This window comes from Oryx dammah, unplaced genomic scaffold (genome assembly GCF_014754425.2).
Source record: "Oryx dammah isolate SB20612 unplaced genomic scaffold, SCBI_Odam_1.1 HiC_scaffold_18, whole genome shotgun sequence".
In the NCBI taxonomy this organism is placed as follows: domain Eukaryota; kingdom Metazoa; phylum Chordata; class Mammalia; order Artiodactyla; family Bovidae; genus Oryx; species Oryx dammah.
This window is the reverse complement of record NW_024070202.1, coordinates 69,951,607-69,968,182: the sequence shown is the minus strand read 5'-3', so window position 1 is coordinate 69,968,182 and position 16,576 is coordinate 69,951,607. Positions and strand designations below refer to the sequence as shown.

General features: G+C 45.5%; 1 protein-coding gene across 1 annotated transcript in view; it reads left to right on the top strand.

Moving 5' to 3' along the window:
- Positions 1–2,694: 2,694 nt before the first annotated feature.
- SNX10 (sorting nexin 10) overlaps positions 2,695–16,576 on the top strand; it is a 66,503-nt gene continuing 52,621 nt past the window's right edge. The window contains exon 1 of the mRNA XM_040259741.1: positions 2,695–2,898. The gene's annotated coding sequence lies outside the window, so the exon portion shown is untranslated. The remainder of the gene's footprint in view (positions 2,899–16,576) is intronic.

The window sequence follows — 16,576 nt, the reverse complement described above, 5'->3', positions numbered from 1 at the left end:
CAGGAGGAGAAGGGGACGACTGAGGATGAGATGGCTGGATGGCATCACGGACTCAATGGATGTGAGTCTGAGTGAACTCTGGGAGTTGGTGATGGACAGGGAGGCCTGGCGTGCTGCGATTCATGGGGTTGCAAAGAGTCAGACACGAATGAGTGACTGAACTGAACTGAATTATAACTGCTGAAGATCAAGTCCAGGCAAATTCTATTTTTACTGTCTATACATTTTGCAATTTCCCCAGGAGACAGATGGACTCTGTCTTCTTATTGATTCTTGAGTTAGAGGTAGGGGATACAGTTGGCTTTCCTGAATATGTCTAACTAAGGGCATTTGGAGATGAAAGAAATTAGAGAAGAGAATAATGTTGTAATAATAGTTATAATAATAAAAATTTATTGAGCACTTACTATGTTCTAGCATAGTTCAGGAGCTTTACCTGAAATGTTTCACTTAACCCCCACAACAACCCTATGAGGCTAGTGCTATTATTATCATCTCTCTTTTTTTTTTTTTTTTCAGATGGTAAAACGAGGCCCAGAGAGTTTCATTATCCCAGTATCACATAGTGAGAGGTGATAAAGTTGGGGTTTGAATCAGTTAACTTGACCCTAGAAGCCAGAGTTGAGGTAGGATTGGAACTGGCAAGAGGATTTCTTCTTAATAGCAAATTTATGGTGATTTTATTAGCATCCTAGGATTTCTTAAGAACCAGAGAGTCCAGTCTTCTACCTGATAGTATAACAAAAAGTCACAATCTAAAAATGTGGTGGTCACTTAGCTCAGTCCCCTGCATTCAGGTTGTACATTACAATTCTTAAACTAGAAACACCACCTAGTAGCTACCCTGATAGAGTGGAATAAAATCCATTATTGCTTTATTCTATTCTGAATTTTTTTCATATTCTTCCTTTCTGTGGAAGTCAGATATTTAAATGACTCCTATAGACTCTCCAAAGGTTTTTTATTTTATTTTTTAATGCTCTGCCCACATTGTAAAATCGTGCTCTTATTGATAATATACTTAGAAAGATTTTAATTTTGCAGAATCTCTTAGGATCTTAGACACATACTGCATTTTGTTTTCTAGTCAATGCTTTGTGCAGCATAGGGAAAAGAATTTGAAAAAGACAGTTTAACTTGATTCTCAGAAGTGATCATATTTACATTTACTTGTGTGTTATAGCTGGGTTGCAATTTTAGGAAATTAAACGCAAGTGATCCAAGATTCAGCAATGAATTATTAGGATCCCAGATGTTAAGGACACAACATTGTAGATTTAGAAGTTTTCTTAAGCCAATTTGAGTGTGGAATATAGACTTGGATATTTTCAGGTAAGCCTGGAATGACCTGAATGATCAATGGGGCTGGCTGTGTCTAGTGGGAAAATTCATGTTTAAATTATGAAATGTTAGACTCCTATTAAAAGAGAGAGAATAGGCCCAGAAAGGAGTCACTTATGGTGAGCACTTGCACTGTGTACTAAGTTGCTTCAGTCACATCTGACTCTTTGGGACCCCATGGACTGTAGCCTGCCAGGCTCCTCTGCTCATGGGATTCTCCAGGCAAGAATCCTGGAGTGGGTTGCCATGCCCTCCTCCAGGGGACCTTTCCAACCCAGGGATCTAACCTGCTCTCTTATGTCTTCTGGATTAGCAGTTGGGTTCTTGACCACTATGGCCATCTGCTGAGACATCACAAAATGGGAACTTAATATCAACCTGGTCAGCAGTGTGACTGTCTCCCTGATAGACCTCTGTCTTCTAGAAAAAAGTGATCTTGCCATGACCAATCCGATTTTTGCTAGGATAACTTCCTTGTCTCTCCACCTTATGTCTGTAAGAGCCTTTTATTTTGTACAACTCCTTAGCGCTTCTTCCTATCTGCTGAACTGGATGCTGAGTATTTCTTTGGAAGGAATGATGCTAAAGTTGAAGCTCCAGTACTTTGGACACCTCATGCGAAGGGTTGACTCATTGGAAAAGACTCTGATGCTAGGAGGGATTGGGGGCAGGAGGAGAAAGGGACGACAGAGGATGAGATGGCTGGATGGCATCACTGACTCGATGGACGTGAGTCTGAGTGAACTTCGGGAGTTGGTGATGGACAGGGAGGCCTGGCGTGCTGCGATACATGGGGTCGCAAAGAGTCGGACACGACTGAGCGACTGAACTGAACTGAACTGAGTCATGAATCATTGAATAAAACCAGTAAAATCTTTAACATTTACTCAGTGGATTTTTAAAAACACTGCCTTTATTATTCTGTCATGTAGTCACCCATTAGCGATTTAAGTGATTATTGCGGCTTTCCACGCGAACAAGTGGGTCAGATGCAACCCAAGATGCTACGTGGAAAACAGTTTACTGATTCAGCCACCTTGACAGACCTCATTTCTTTCCCCCCAGAATGTCTTGTGAAAAAATTCAAACATACAGAAAAGTTGAAAGAATTTTTCAGTAAACAATCATATGCCCACCACCTAGGTTCTACCATTGACATTGTACCATTATCTATCCATCACTCTTCCCATTCAACCATCCTCTCCGTAAGTAACTAAGGGGCCGGGACGGGGTTAGCAAGCTCCTGGTGGCTTTTAAGTGGCGCCCCCCAGCGGCCGGACAGCTCTCCCCAGCCTCGGGGGCCGAGGGCAGCTTCCAGGTCCGCGGCAGGGGCGGGGCAGGCCTCCGCGGGGCCGTACCTGGGTTGGGCGGTGCGGTGGCCAAGATAGCGGGCGCGGAGCGCGGGCGCGGGGCCGCTACGTGCACGGGGAGCGCGGGGCTGCGCTCGTGTGCGCTCCTCGGCGCTCGCCGCCGCCGCCGCGCCTTTGAGTCAGCAAACTCCGCCACCCGCTGGCCCGCTGGCCCTGCTCTGCCCGGCTCTGCCTGGAGGTGCCGCCCGTAAGTGACAGGCGATCTGCCGGGAAGGCCTCCCCCGCGCCGCCGGGTGGGAACCGCGACCAGGGACTAGCCCAGCCGCCCTTCCTTTCCTTCGCGGAGGCTTGGGGCCCTTTCCTCTGCGCCCAGGTGCCTCTCCCTGCGGGCTGGGAAGATGCTTGGGTCTCCTGGGGTTGGAGCCGGGCGTTGCCTCTTTTCCTGCCGGGGAAGAGGAATCGGTCGGCTGGTTTGCCAGGGGAGGCACGGATCGGATCGATCCGGCTAAAAAGACACCCCGGGGAGAAGGTGGGGCAGAGGTGGAATCCCGGACGCCGGCGGAGTGGGGGCGGGGCGCGGGAAATGTGCTGAGACACCTTACACCAGGCCGGGTTGGGGTGGGTATTTTTAATTCACGAAAGGGTAGCTTTGAGTTTAGAAATTGGGAGGGGTAGGCAGGGGGTTTTCTTGGGATTGTGGGATTGAGGGAAAAGACCCGAGAGGAAATCCACGTTTGACTGATTACTTGGTCTGGTGCCACGGGAAAGCAACAGCCTGTTTTTCAGTTCTGATGTATCATACTTCGGTTAAATGGACCTCGGGGGATTGAGGGGAATGGAAGGGGGACGTAGAACCACAAGCCCTGCTTGCCAGTAAGGGCTTCTATTTCTGCAGGACACGTTTATGTATCAGAATAATGGGTTTAGAAATTTAGAGCAGGCAGGAGGCTTTCATGTGATCTCCTTCAAACCTCTCATTTTAAGGCTGGGAAACTAAGGCCCCAGGGAGCAGAGTCATCCAGCCAGTGAGAGCAGAAACAGGCCTAGATTGTGGTGGGCTTCTGACTCCCTGCGTCCGCAGCCTTCTCCACACGTCTAGGGGCGTGGGGGTGGGAGTCGGCTGGGAATGCATAAAGTCCCTCTTAGCCCCTGGGAGGGGCTGGGAGGCAGGGATGAGTGCAGCCAAAGGGGGGAACTGGCTACTCCATCCGATGGACCAAGCTCCAAGGATGCAGTTGATGAGATGCTTCTGCTGTTTCTACCATCCCTTCCAATGATCAGTGATGCCTAGTCCTAAGCACCATACCCTCACCCCACCCCACCCCCTTTTTAAAGGCATGGTAGATTTAAGATTGACTAATGGGACTGTTTTGAAAGAAGACAAAAAATACCATACACCCAGAAGTAAATATATAGAAGATGTGAAGAAAGGTGATTAGCCCTGACCTGTATTTCAGTGGACCACCCTGTTTCTCCTGCTGGTCTATTTCATTCTCATTTCTGAGGTGGCTATTTCACTAGGGAGGAAACTGGTGTTGGAGGAGTGGGGTGTGGCTCTCAGGTGACACTGCCCTTCACCAGGGGTCTCTTGACTGACTGACCATCTGCTTTTCCTCCTGCAACAGTGGGCTGTGGTAGGAACTTCCTCTTATTTTACTTCCTCCAGGGAAGGCCTCCTGGAGCTTGGTGTTGGAAACAGACATAAATGCCTTCATTCCTTCCCACATGAAAGTTTGTTGTTTAAAGACTAATGTGTTCTACTACAGCATTTCTATGTGATTTTGGAGCATTCTAATAATACTTTTCTCAGCCTTAGGGTCTCTACTTGCATTTTAGAGAACTCAGTTTGTTTGTTCAGCTATTATGGGAAATGGCTTCTTTTTCCTCTTTTGATGTGAGGGCTGTGGTTTAACAACTACTTGCCAGGGGTTTGAAATCAGTGAGACCAGGGTCCAGCCTTTCCAGTCTTCCATTTCTAAGAGTAGCAAATGAGGGCTTTTGGCCAGTCATGACTGACCTCCCTGGAGAATAAATACCCTGCATTTTGGATAAAAGACTCTTATCACCAACAGTCTTTTTTTCTCTCTCTCTCTTAAAATTAGTAGGTATGAATCAGCTTTTCTGTTCTCGAAGCCCTGTTCAAATTAAGGGCTTGTGTGTGATAGTGGTTACAATTTCTGGTTTCGGATTCACTGGGGTTGAAATCTGGGGATAATCATTTACTAACTGAGGTACTGTCAACAGAACACTTAACTTTCTGATTTATCCTTTCTTCAGAACTAAAAACAGGTACTGATAATCCTTGCCTCCCAGAATTGTTCATAACAATAGCTGACATTTACTGAGCACTGATTATGTGCTAGGCATTGTGAGAAGAGTTTTTAACATGGCAGGCTCATTAATCCTTATAACAAACCTCTGAAGCAGATTCTGTTTACATCTGAGGGAAAATGAGTTATTAAGATATCTATGGCTTCCCTAGACTCTTCAGCGCAAGATCTTAACCACCCAGCAAATGTGTCCCAGATTTCTATAACGTGGAATTGTTATTTAGGGCTTAGTGTCTGCCAGGCTTGATTTCAAGTGCCATATGTATATTAACAGTCCTTGAGATATGTATTGTTTTTATTCTGCCCTAGGTTTTTTCTTTTTTTTCCCTTCCCTTCTCCCCTTTTCAATAACAGAAGAAACAGGCACAAAGTCTAAGTCAATTAATAAATGATGGAGCTGAGATTTGAATGAGGCAGCCTGGCTCTGGAATGGGTACTCTCCCTCAGGCACTCCTCTCTGAATGTAGGTAAAGGGCTTAGCCAGACCTCAATCAAGGGCAGCCCTTAATTGGCATTTTCCTTTATTTTACCCTAAGAAACCGCTTCCTCCTCTCAGTCTCTGAGGAGAAGAAGATGCTTTTAGTTCTGGAAATGATTCAACTTTGCTTAAGGTTTTGTGATTCTACATACTTTTCTGTTGTATTCTGTGTTATTTTTTAGAAGTTTGTGGTAGGTCTCAGTGATCTTGACCCTGGGAATACAGAGATAGGTTTTAGGGAGTCTATGAACTCCCTGAAAACATATGATTTCATACTCTTGTACAAGAGTATATTATTCTAGAGGTGAGAATCCACAGCTTACTTTAGATTATCTTTTTAAAAAATACTTTTTCATTTATTTATTCTTTTTGTCTGCATGGGATTCGGGATCCTAGTTCCCTGACCAGGGATCTATCCTGTGCCCCCTACAGGGAAATGCAGAGTCTTCACCACTGGGCCACCAGGGAGGTCCTTCCTTTAGATTCTTAAAGGGTCATTCATGGTAGAAAGAAAATTTGGTAATGACTATTTTGTTCCTATAATCTAATTTTAGAAATAGCTTAATCTGAGCTATGCAGCTACTTAGAAGTAGAAAGGGGACTATAAAACTCAGGTTTCCTAACTTCCAGTCTCATATTCTTTCCATCACACCCCAGTATTTCCCTTTGGAATGAGTGGTGCCAGGTGAATGAATTACAAAAAGCCAAAAGACTCCCAGCTTTCCCACCCTCTTCCCCAGTGTGGGAGAGGCCAACAAAGTTTCCTGGAAGCACTATTAAAATACATCATCTTTTGGCATCCATCTTGTTAGCGGAACCACTCTGCAGTGATTTAAGATGGGAACCTACAGCACTGTGTGATGAGAGCCAGGAGGATAAAACTTGTTCTGAGAGAAAGCAAGGAAGGAGTCAGAACATGTATTGGTTAAGGCACAAGGATGCTGTTCAGGCCTGTTGGTCGAATTGTAGTGTTGGAAACTTATTGCCGAGGGATTTTTAATTTCGAGTGAAGTTCCACGAAGCCTGAGATTTCTATTTAGGGTGTGAATCACGGGAAAGTCAGGCCAAAGCTTGATGCGCCAGTGACTGAATAAGACTAATAGGTCATGAACCTGCTGTTAGTTTAGGCCAGCACTTTAAAGTCACTTAATTTTTACAAATTGATAAAAATTTTCCTGGGAAAATATCAATACATTAGACTAATAGGCAATATATTTTGAAATGTATTGTTCAACTGGACATCAAAATACGTTACTTCAGACCAGGAATAGCAAGTCCAGAATTAGTTTCCTTGTCAAGATAGAAATTCATCATGTGATTAAATTGACTGTAGTAAAGTTTATAGGGACTGTTATTGGTCCAGTTAGGAAAAAAGGAGATCCAAGCCTCACACCGTTCACAAAAGTAAATGCCACTTAGAATAAAGATTGAATGTCAAAACCAAAATTATAGATATTAAAATATATATACACATATGTCAGATTTAAAAAAAATTTTGTTTGCACTGCATTCTCATTGCAGCACATTGGATCTTCTAACTGTGACACATGGGAATCATTAGTTGTTCACTGGGAACTCTTAGTTGTGGCATGTGGGCTTCAAACCCGGGGCCCCTGCATTGGGAGCGCAGAGTCTTATCCTCTGGACCAGAGAAGTCCAAGCCCATTTCTCCATCTTGATGGCGAAATCTTTCACTGATTGAGAAATCTACCCCACCACGTGCTCTGCTGGTTCAGAAGAGTTTACTAGGTGAGTGGAGCAGTCACTCTGTGGGCCTCCTGGTCTTCCACCATCTCCTGGGTCCCTCTCTTGGTCTCTCAGCCCTGCCCCTCACCCTCCTCCCTTACCCATGAGCTGCAGGGTCTTTATCTTTATCACTATGGATGCTCTCCAGTTTGTCTCAGACTTAGGAACCCTAACAGTTCAAAGTGCAGAACAGAACAAGGGGCATTGTAGGTAGGGAACCGCTGCCCCTTAGAAACTATGAATACGACACACAGGAAGGACGTTTCTATTGCTGGTCATTATCCTCCCCTGCCTCACTAACACATCAGCCCTGTTTACTGTAGAGTGGCATTTGGGGCCGCTGAGGAGGAGGCAGGTGTTCCCACAGCCCTAGAGTCTAGATTCTAGTGTCTCAAAGCAGGGGATGTGGAGCCTTTCTGTCAGCTCTCTCTGGGTGATCAGACCCTGAGAATCGGGACTGCTTCTGCCCAGGTGCACCTGAAAATTCCTACGCCGGGAGATCAGCTTCACCTTTTATGGGGGAGTGCAGACCTGATACTGGCTTTTTGTAGCTTGCACTTTTCCCTGATGGTTGGGAAACCTTGAAAAAAAAATGTGACCTCTGTTCGAGGTGAGACTTTTGCCAGACTGGATCTGTGGACAGATATGAGTCAGATGCTTTGGAGTGCAGTCAGTGCTTTGGGCAGCTAGTTTAAGGAATATTATGTTTGGCATTTTACCCACTATTAACAGTTATTAACACATAATAACTTTATGTGTTATCTCTTTCTTCTTGGGTCAAGCCCAATGCCAAGAAACTGTGGGTAAGTTTGTGCCACAGGGAAAGGCCAAGGTGTGCACTTCTTGTGTGGGCTGTTTCACAGCATATAGACTTAAAATGTTCTGCTTCTGTAAATATTCCTGTCCCATCTGACAAATCAGATACTTGAAGGGGATATTTTTAAAAAGGCACAGTGGCTCTGTGATAATCAGGAAGAGACCTCAGCATTTTCTCCCTCAGGAGTCTTGGAAAACTCTAGAAAGTAATGCTCAGTGACAGTAGCTAATGCAGTAGCTGAGCTCCACATGTGCTCATGTGATCTTTACAGCTGATCCATGAAACAGGCCATTATCCCCATTTTGCAGATGATGAAACTGAGGCACAGAGATGTGAAACAATCTCCCCAGGCAAGAAGCAGAATCAGGATTGGGAGTCAGGCTATTTGGCATTCACGTTGTCCTTCCTACTCTTGTTAGAGGGTCACGCGTGCTAAGTTTCTTCAGTCATGTCCGATACTCTGTGTGACAATCTGGACTACAGCCCCCCAGGCTCCTCTGTCCATGGGATTTCCCAGGCAAGAGTACTGGAGTGGGTTGCCATTTCCTTTTTCAGGGGGTCTTCCCGACTCAGGGATCAAACCCAGGTCTCTTAGGTCTCCCTGCATTGGCAGGTGGGTTCTTTACCACTGGTGCCACTTGGAAAACCTTGTTAGGAGACACTGTTTGCTTAAAGGTGAAATGCCCCTCTTGCTGTCCCTCAGATAACTTGCCAGTTCTACCTATCTGGACTGGTGTCACTTTGGGCAGAGTTGAAAGTGACTAGTATATCACAACCCCTGGTGCTGCTGTCTTCCTTTGTAAATAAACTTGCCTCCCCTGCAAGAGTTTTTTGCAACAAAGTGGGAAGACTGTTTCCAGTGTGTTGCAATGATTTTCCTTTTTGAAAGACAATTTATCACTTTAAAAGAGGAACATGTAGTGTTTGCTTTTGTTTCCAGTTTGCATGCCTCTACCCTTTTCTTATCTGAGCCCCAAACTGTTCTTCAGGTGCCTGAAGGCTGTTCTGTGTGGATGTCCACCATCATCCTGGCTTGTTCCCAGCTGAACTCATCTTTGTTCTCTCTCACCTCTAAAAACAGACCTCCTTTCCAGCTTCCCCATTCTGCCTGTGACCCCAGTCTTCTTCCAGTCCCTGGCTGGTGAGTCACTCTTGATGCCCTTCTTCCATCATGCTGTCTCCAAGTTATTCTTGTTATATACATCTTTTTTTTTAAAAAAAATATTTCACTGTGCCATGTCTTCGTTGCAGCATGCAGAATCTTTAGTTCAGTGTATGGAATCTAGTTTCCTGACTATGGATGGAATCTGGATCCCCTGCTTTGGGAGCTCAGAGTCTTAGCCACTAGACCACCAGGGAAGTCCCCATACATCTTTTTAAATAAACCTGATGTGTTTTTTTTTTTGGGGGGGGGGCGCTGTGCAGCTTGTGGAGTGTTATTTCCCCGACTGGGGATTGAACTGGGAACCCCTACAGTGGAAGCACGGAGTCCTAACTACTGAACTGCCAGGGAAGTCCTAATAGATTTGATTTGTAAGAGCAGTTTTAGGTTCACAGCAAAACTGATGGAACGTACAGAGAGATCCTATGTATAACCTGCCTCCCCTCTCCTGTTATCAGCCTTGGCATCAGAGTGGTATGTATGTCATTATAGTCAATGAACCTGTATTGACACATTTGTCACCCAAAGTCTGTACTATCCATTGAGGTTCACTTAATTCCTACTGTTGTACACTCCAGGTTTTGACAAATATATTATGTGTCCACCATTGTAGTATCACACAAAATGATTTCACCCCTCCCCACCAAATCCTTAGGGTTCTGCTTCTTGTTATTTTGAAATGTGCTTGGCCATCTCCCACCCTCCTGATCTCTTCTGTTGGTTGGTGCATTCCAGCAGCTCTCTGATGAAGCTCACAGCCTATCAATCCATCCTCCACCCCATCTCCAGATGAATCATCACCATCATGGCAGGCTTCTGAGTACTACATCCCTGCCTTCTAAGAGAAGTCAGCGTTCCTCCTCTCATCATTCAGGACTTCCCCATCCTAGGATGCCCATTAAAGCTCTTCCCAGCTTAGCTCCTCATGATATTCTGTCAATGCAGGCCCTCCACTGCCGGGGGGCTGAACACTTAGGTCTACTGAAAGTGATGCTGTTGCTTCTTTTTTTTTGGCCACACATCACAGTTGGCAGGATTGTAGTTCACCAACCAGGGATTGAACCTGTGTTCCCTGCAATGGAAGCATGGAGTCCTAACTACTGGACCACCAGGGAATTCCCAAGTGGTTGTACTTCTTAATCACCCCAGGCTGGTCCTGTTTTCTCTGCTTGATGCAAGCATCAAGCCCTCGTCAGGTCCTACTTTCCTTCATGAAGCTTTTCCCTTTGCACTCTCCTCCTTCCTGTAACCTGTTACCAGTGCTATTTCTTTTGGCACATAGAGTGAAGTTTGCATTACAAGTAGACTGTTTCATGTCTGTATCTGGACATCTTTACATCTTAGAACTCAGGGCATGTGCCTTAACCATTAAAAACAGCCCTCATCAGGACCAAACCTAGAACTCTTACATAGTGGGCTCTCAGTAATTGCTCATTGAATTGGATTGTTGTTGCCCTCTAGTTATTCTTAGGGGTCCTCCTTTATAGCTAATGACCCTAAAAAAGAGGTCTTTCAGAGGAAGACACTACACTTGTCTCAATATTACCTCCTTTCTGAGAATGAAAAAATCATTTCTGGAAGTATGGCTGTGAACTTTCCCAGTTCATGTACAGACAGAACTCTGCCTCCAATCTCCACATCCCTGAAGCATTTGAGACTTAAATAATTCTATTTATTGGTTAGTATTCTCCTCTCATAGCTCCCTTTTTAGCATTTATTTCTAAGCATGTAACTTGGATGCTGTGTTAGATGTAGGGGATACTGTGTGGGCAGGACGAGGGCTTTCCTGGGTCTGGCTAGCTGGGTTTGGGTCCTGGTTCCTTCATTTACTAGCTCTATGACCTTGCACGCTTTTTCCTCATTTGTAAAACTGAGGTAGTGAGACTTGCCCGAGGGGCTCTCTTGAGGGTTAGATGAGATGATTCATATTGCATTCTTCACACAGTGTCTGGCCCCATCATTAACAGTCTGTTATTTTTAGTTGGGTTGCTGTTTTTGATGATGAATGGTGTGACTTTAACATCATTCTCCAGTCTCATCCTCCACAGTCCAGTGGAATTAGACCAGAAGGAAAAAGAGAAAACAATAGAGGAAGGCGCGTGGTCTTCAACACATGCCACCCTGGACTGTTGCTGGCTAAATTGCTTTCTCTTTTCCCAAAATGACTGAGTAATCATGAGCAGAGATGGCCAACAGGAGGGGCCGGGCAAGTTGTCCAATGTCCATCCTCCCAGCCCATGTGGTTGGGGCTACTTAAAAACTTGACGGTGATGCAGAAATGGAGAGAATTAGCTAGGACTAATTCAGTCAAGTGTAACTGACCCATTTTTTAATGGGCACTTATTATATGCCAGGAACGTTGCTCCATTCTAGGGTTATAAAGTGTGAATGACATGAACAAAGTCCCTGCCCTTGTGGGACTTTTGAGAGGACAGACAATAAACAAGAAAGTAAATTAATAGATAAAAATCATGCAGACTGACACATTTAAAGGAGAAAATAAAAGGATGGAATAAAAGGATGGAGCGCTACCGGGGGGAATTTGCTTTAGTGGGCAGTCAGGAAAGGCTCCCGAGAAGGTGGCATTTAAACGAATACCTGCAGGGTGGGAAGGGGCCCTCTTGGTGGGTTGGGGAGGGAAGAGGGTGAGGGGGATATCAGAGGAAGCAAAAGGCACAAAGGACCTGAGGGGGGAATTCCAGAACTGACCTCAATAGGGCAACTGGATACTATGGCAGAAGAGTCCGGGTTGGTGGGAGAACCAGGGCCGTGCGGTATACAGGAATTGTGCAGATATAGACTCTGTGCTGGACACTGGTTTTCAAACGTTTTCTTCCATCAGTATACTTGAGGGGGCAAATGATACGCTCCTGGGGGGATACCCTTGAGGGGGTGGGTGATGAGAAGGCTGGGATATGCGTCATTTGAAAAGAGCCCTCCATAGCTTAAATATAACTCACCACAAAATGAGAAGCGCTGCTCTTGATGATCCACTCAGAAGCCTTGGGATCTGGGGACATTTGCATCTCTTAATTTTCAGTAAATGTTGCAGGGTTATATAGGCACACTGTAGGAACACGGAATCCTGCCTGTTGTTGAGAACATTGGCACAGGCATTTGAGGATGAGTCACTGCTGAATGGATCACTGTGTGGCCCATTTAAATAATACTGTGGGGTTTGTTTTTTTTTCCCCCCTTTAGTCCTTGGCATGGCACTCAAGGCCTTGTTAAAAAATCTCTTTTATTCTTTGGCTGTGCTGGGTCCTCTTTGTTTTGTGTGGGCTTTCTCTAGTTGTGGCTAGTGGGGGCTACTCTTCGTTGCAGGGCACAGGCTTCTGGGTGTGTGGGCTTCAGTACTTGCGGCACCTGGGCTCGGTAGTTGCAGCTCCCGGGCTCTAGAGCACAGGCTCCATAGTTGCGGCTCACGAGCTTAGTTGCTCCTTGGCAATGTCGAACCTGTATCCCCTGAGTTGGCAGACAGATATTTATCCACTGCGCCACTGGGGAAGTCCAATACTGTCTTTTCAATAGAAAAGTTATTCACATTCTTTTGAAGTTATTTAGAAATGCCTTTGGCGATGTCCTTTAAGATTTTAATGAGTATAGATGTCCTTTTGTGAAGAGAGGCAGTGGAGGAGAGAGGAGAGAAGAGCTTCCGGAGTCCTCAGTGTGAGTCTGGACCATACTGTGTGGATGTGGATGGGAGACTAACCTCTCTGGGTGTTGGCTTAGGAAGCTATCCTCTATAAAATAAGACAGATAAGTCTTGTACTGCCTGTCTCACTGACTGTCATGGGACAGTGCTTTATAAACAGCAGAGTATCAGAAAATAAAAGTTACTTTATAAAGTTAAAATTTGTTTGCATATGATAAGCACACTATAGCCAGGATGTAAATCCATGACCATAGAAAAGAAATTTTCACTGTTCATAGGTGACTGATCTCTAGAATAATCCAAAGGAGAATATTTTTATAACTTTTCAGTAGGAATGGGCTTTCTAAGTGTGCTGCAAAACTTAGAAGCCATAAGGAAAAAATTGATACAATTCATTACTTAAAAACAGCATAGCAAAACCCCTGTAAGCAAAACTAAAGGCAAATTACAAAATGGAAAAATATATGTGTTTCATGTTATGCATTAAGGGTTAATTTCTCTAATACATAAAGAATTACAAATTAATAAGGAAAAGAACAGAACGGTGTAGGAAAATGTCAAAGGATATGAACAAAAAGTCCGTGTAAAGTAATTTAATGACTCCTAGACACATGAAGAATGCTTGACCTCACGCATAATTAAAAAAAAATACCAATTTAAGTGCATTGAAACATGCTACACTTCACCTACCTGGGGTTGGCAAAAGTAAAAAATTTTGATAACCATCCATGTTAGGGAGGATGTGGGAAAACATAACTCATACATACGCACTTCATGAATGTGTATTAGTCCCCTGCAGAGGGCATCTGCCAGAACCTGTCAGAGTTAATCATTCACATCGCCTTGCTTGATTCAGTCCACTTAGAGACATTTATCCTTCAGACAAATTCACACAAACTTGCTGAGCACCGTTTCTAATAGCAAAAGAGTATCTGTCAGTGTGGGGAGTGGTGAACTGAATTGTGCTCTGGCTGTGCACAGTGGAATAGTACCCAAAAAGAGAACCAGGATGCTCTGTGGACAGCTGCGGAGCAGTCTGTGTTAAGAGTGAGGCATGGGAAGGACTGTAAGTGATGTTAGCATTTACAGAAAAGGGAGTGGGGGTAGGAAATAAATAGGAATATATCCTACTTGCAGATGCATAAAATGTCTCTGGAAGGATACCAAAAAATGACTAAGAGGCAGGAGAAGGAGAATATTTACGCTTGACCTTTTGGCATTATTTACATTTTGAAACAAGTATTAAGCTTTAAAAAATAATAAAAGTAAAATACAGAGCAAAAAATAGAAAATAGTGGTTGAGGTAGGGATTGATGAGCTGAATGCAGTAAATTCCTTAGCAGTGTGTTTGATCCCCAGATTATCAGACATCTTTAGGTGTCCACCATGTATTATCACTATCTCTGTTTGGGGGTACTCCTTCAAAGAGTTCTTGGTGGATTTGGGAGGTACAGAACTAATGTCCACCTCAATCAGAGGCCATGGAAGGGCCATATAATCCAGCTTTTGGGGATTGGTGCAGCTCCTGAAGTGTGTTCAAGGTTTATGTACAAAGAGTGTGGTAGGTAGAAAAACAGCCTGCACATTGGTCTACATTCTAACCCTTGGAGCCGGTGAACATTTTTCCTTGCATGCCAAAAGGGACTTTGCAGGTATAATTAAGTTAAGGGCCTTGATCAATGAGGAGATTATCCTGCGTCATCCAAGTGAGCTTGATACAGTCATGTGCATCCTTAAAAGCAGAGAACCTTTCCCAGCTGTGTTCAGAGGGAGATGTGACTGCAGAAGGGTCAGAGAGATGATATGTTGTGGGCTTTGAAGATGGAGAAAGGTGCCATGAGCCAAGCCTTGGGAACCGGGAGAAGGCAGGAAACAGATCCTCCTCTAGAGCTTCCAGGAGGAACACAGCCCAAGCCCTTGATTTTAACCTGAAGAGATCTGCGTTGGACTTCTGTCCTACAAAACTAAGGTCATAAATTTGTGTGGTTTCAAGCCATAAGTCAATGGCAGTTTGTTTCAGCAGCAACAGGAAACTAATACAAAGATGATGTAGAAATACCCCAAGGCCTTAGTCAGGGGCTTTTTAGTCTAAGAGGGGAGAGAAGACAAGAACCTAGCCAGTCCTCACTCCAGCCAGTGTGGAGAGTGGTCTGGAGATTCGCAAGGTGCTCTTCACGAGGTGTCCGCGGAGGCCAGGGGAGACCTGGGGAGGAGGTGGTAGTTGGAGTTATGTTGTAAGAGGCACTGCAGCTCCCTCCTTGGGAGCAGGGACTTGGGTACTGCCTGTGGGGCCTTGAGACAGTCACGTCATCTCTTTGTGCCTCGGTTTTCTAATCTGTAAAGTGGGGATACTAATAATGCCTCCTGAAGGGGCTCTCGTGCTGAGGAAAGGAGTGGATGTGTATAAAGTGCTTGGAGTAGTTCCTGGCCTTTCCAAGGGCTGTGGGAGTGCTTGCAGCTGATGTTTTGTCCTAATGAGGGAAGAGTAAGGCGGGGCCAGGCAGAGAGAGGTGGGGGAGCATCTGGGGACAGCAGGCCTCTTGCTGGGGAGACAAGGAGGGGGCTCTCACCTCAGTGGTGGGCGCACTGGTGAGGGAGCAGAAAACGTGTTGAGTGTGAAGCCAGAAGACGGTGGCCTTGGAAGCTGGGCTGAGGTGGCCACCTAGTACCTAAGGGTTTCAGTAGGTAGGGTGACAGTGGGTGCAGTTAGGGCGCTGGTCAAGTTTCTCTAAGAGGGGAGGGAGGCTTCGTTTCTGAGCCCTGCCTTCAGAATCTTCTTCCCCTTCCCCTTCGTCATCTCTGTCTCCTTACCCTGAGCAGCCTGACCTCTAACCATGATTATCACGCCTCATCCCCTGACTCTGACCACTGGGCCATCCAGGAGGTATATCTGGATCAGGGGCCATTACCTAGTACCTGGGCTGGTGGTGGTGTTTAGGCTCTCAGTCATGGTCAACTCTTGCAACCCCATCGACTGTAGCCTGCCAGGCTCCTCTGTCCGTGGGATTTCCCAGGCAAGAACACTGGAGTGGGTAGCCATTCCCTTCTCCAGCGGATCTTCCTGACCCAGGGATTGAATTCACATCTTGTGCACTGCAGACAGATTCTTTACCACTGAGCCACTGGGGAAGCCCTGGTACCTGGTACTAGATCCCAGGACTCAGTGTCTGGAGAGAGTGCACTCTGGGTTCCTGCAGAGAGAGGAGCAGCAACCCCAACTGTGTGGCTTTGGCAGGTCCCCAGGGGCTGATGGCTGGTCCTGCCCTGTTGTCTTTCAGAAGCCGACTCCCTTCCGGCCTTGGCCATTTGGGGGCTGTGGCCTCTCAGTATGTAGAATGGCTTCTTGAGCAGAAGAGTCACAGGCTATCTTGTGGAGACAGAGAGCAAACAGGAAATAAAAGCATATGTGATTTTGACTCACAAGCATACGGTAATGTCGGTGACAGGGCTGAGTTGTGATTTGAAGTGGCAGTCTTTGGTTAACCAGGACCAAGGGCTCCCTGTGAAGCAGCAGCCTGGGCTTTGGTCTCCTTGGTCCTGGGTGGTGGTGAATGGGCATTTGAGAGCTCTGTCTTTCCCTTTCCCTCAGCTGGTTTCCCCATCTGGAGCACAAGATGCACATGGTTTCTGCCTGAATCATGTGTGTACTACGTGTGAAGTGCCTGGAATGGGTTGCCTAGTATTTGACAACTGGAAGACGGTCTATGAGGGTTCTCTTCCTCCGCCAGGGCTGACAG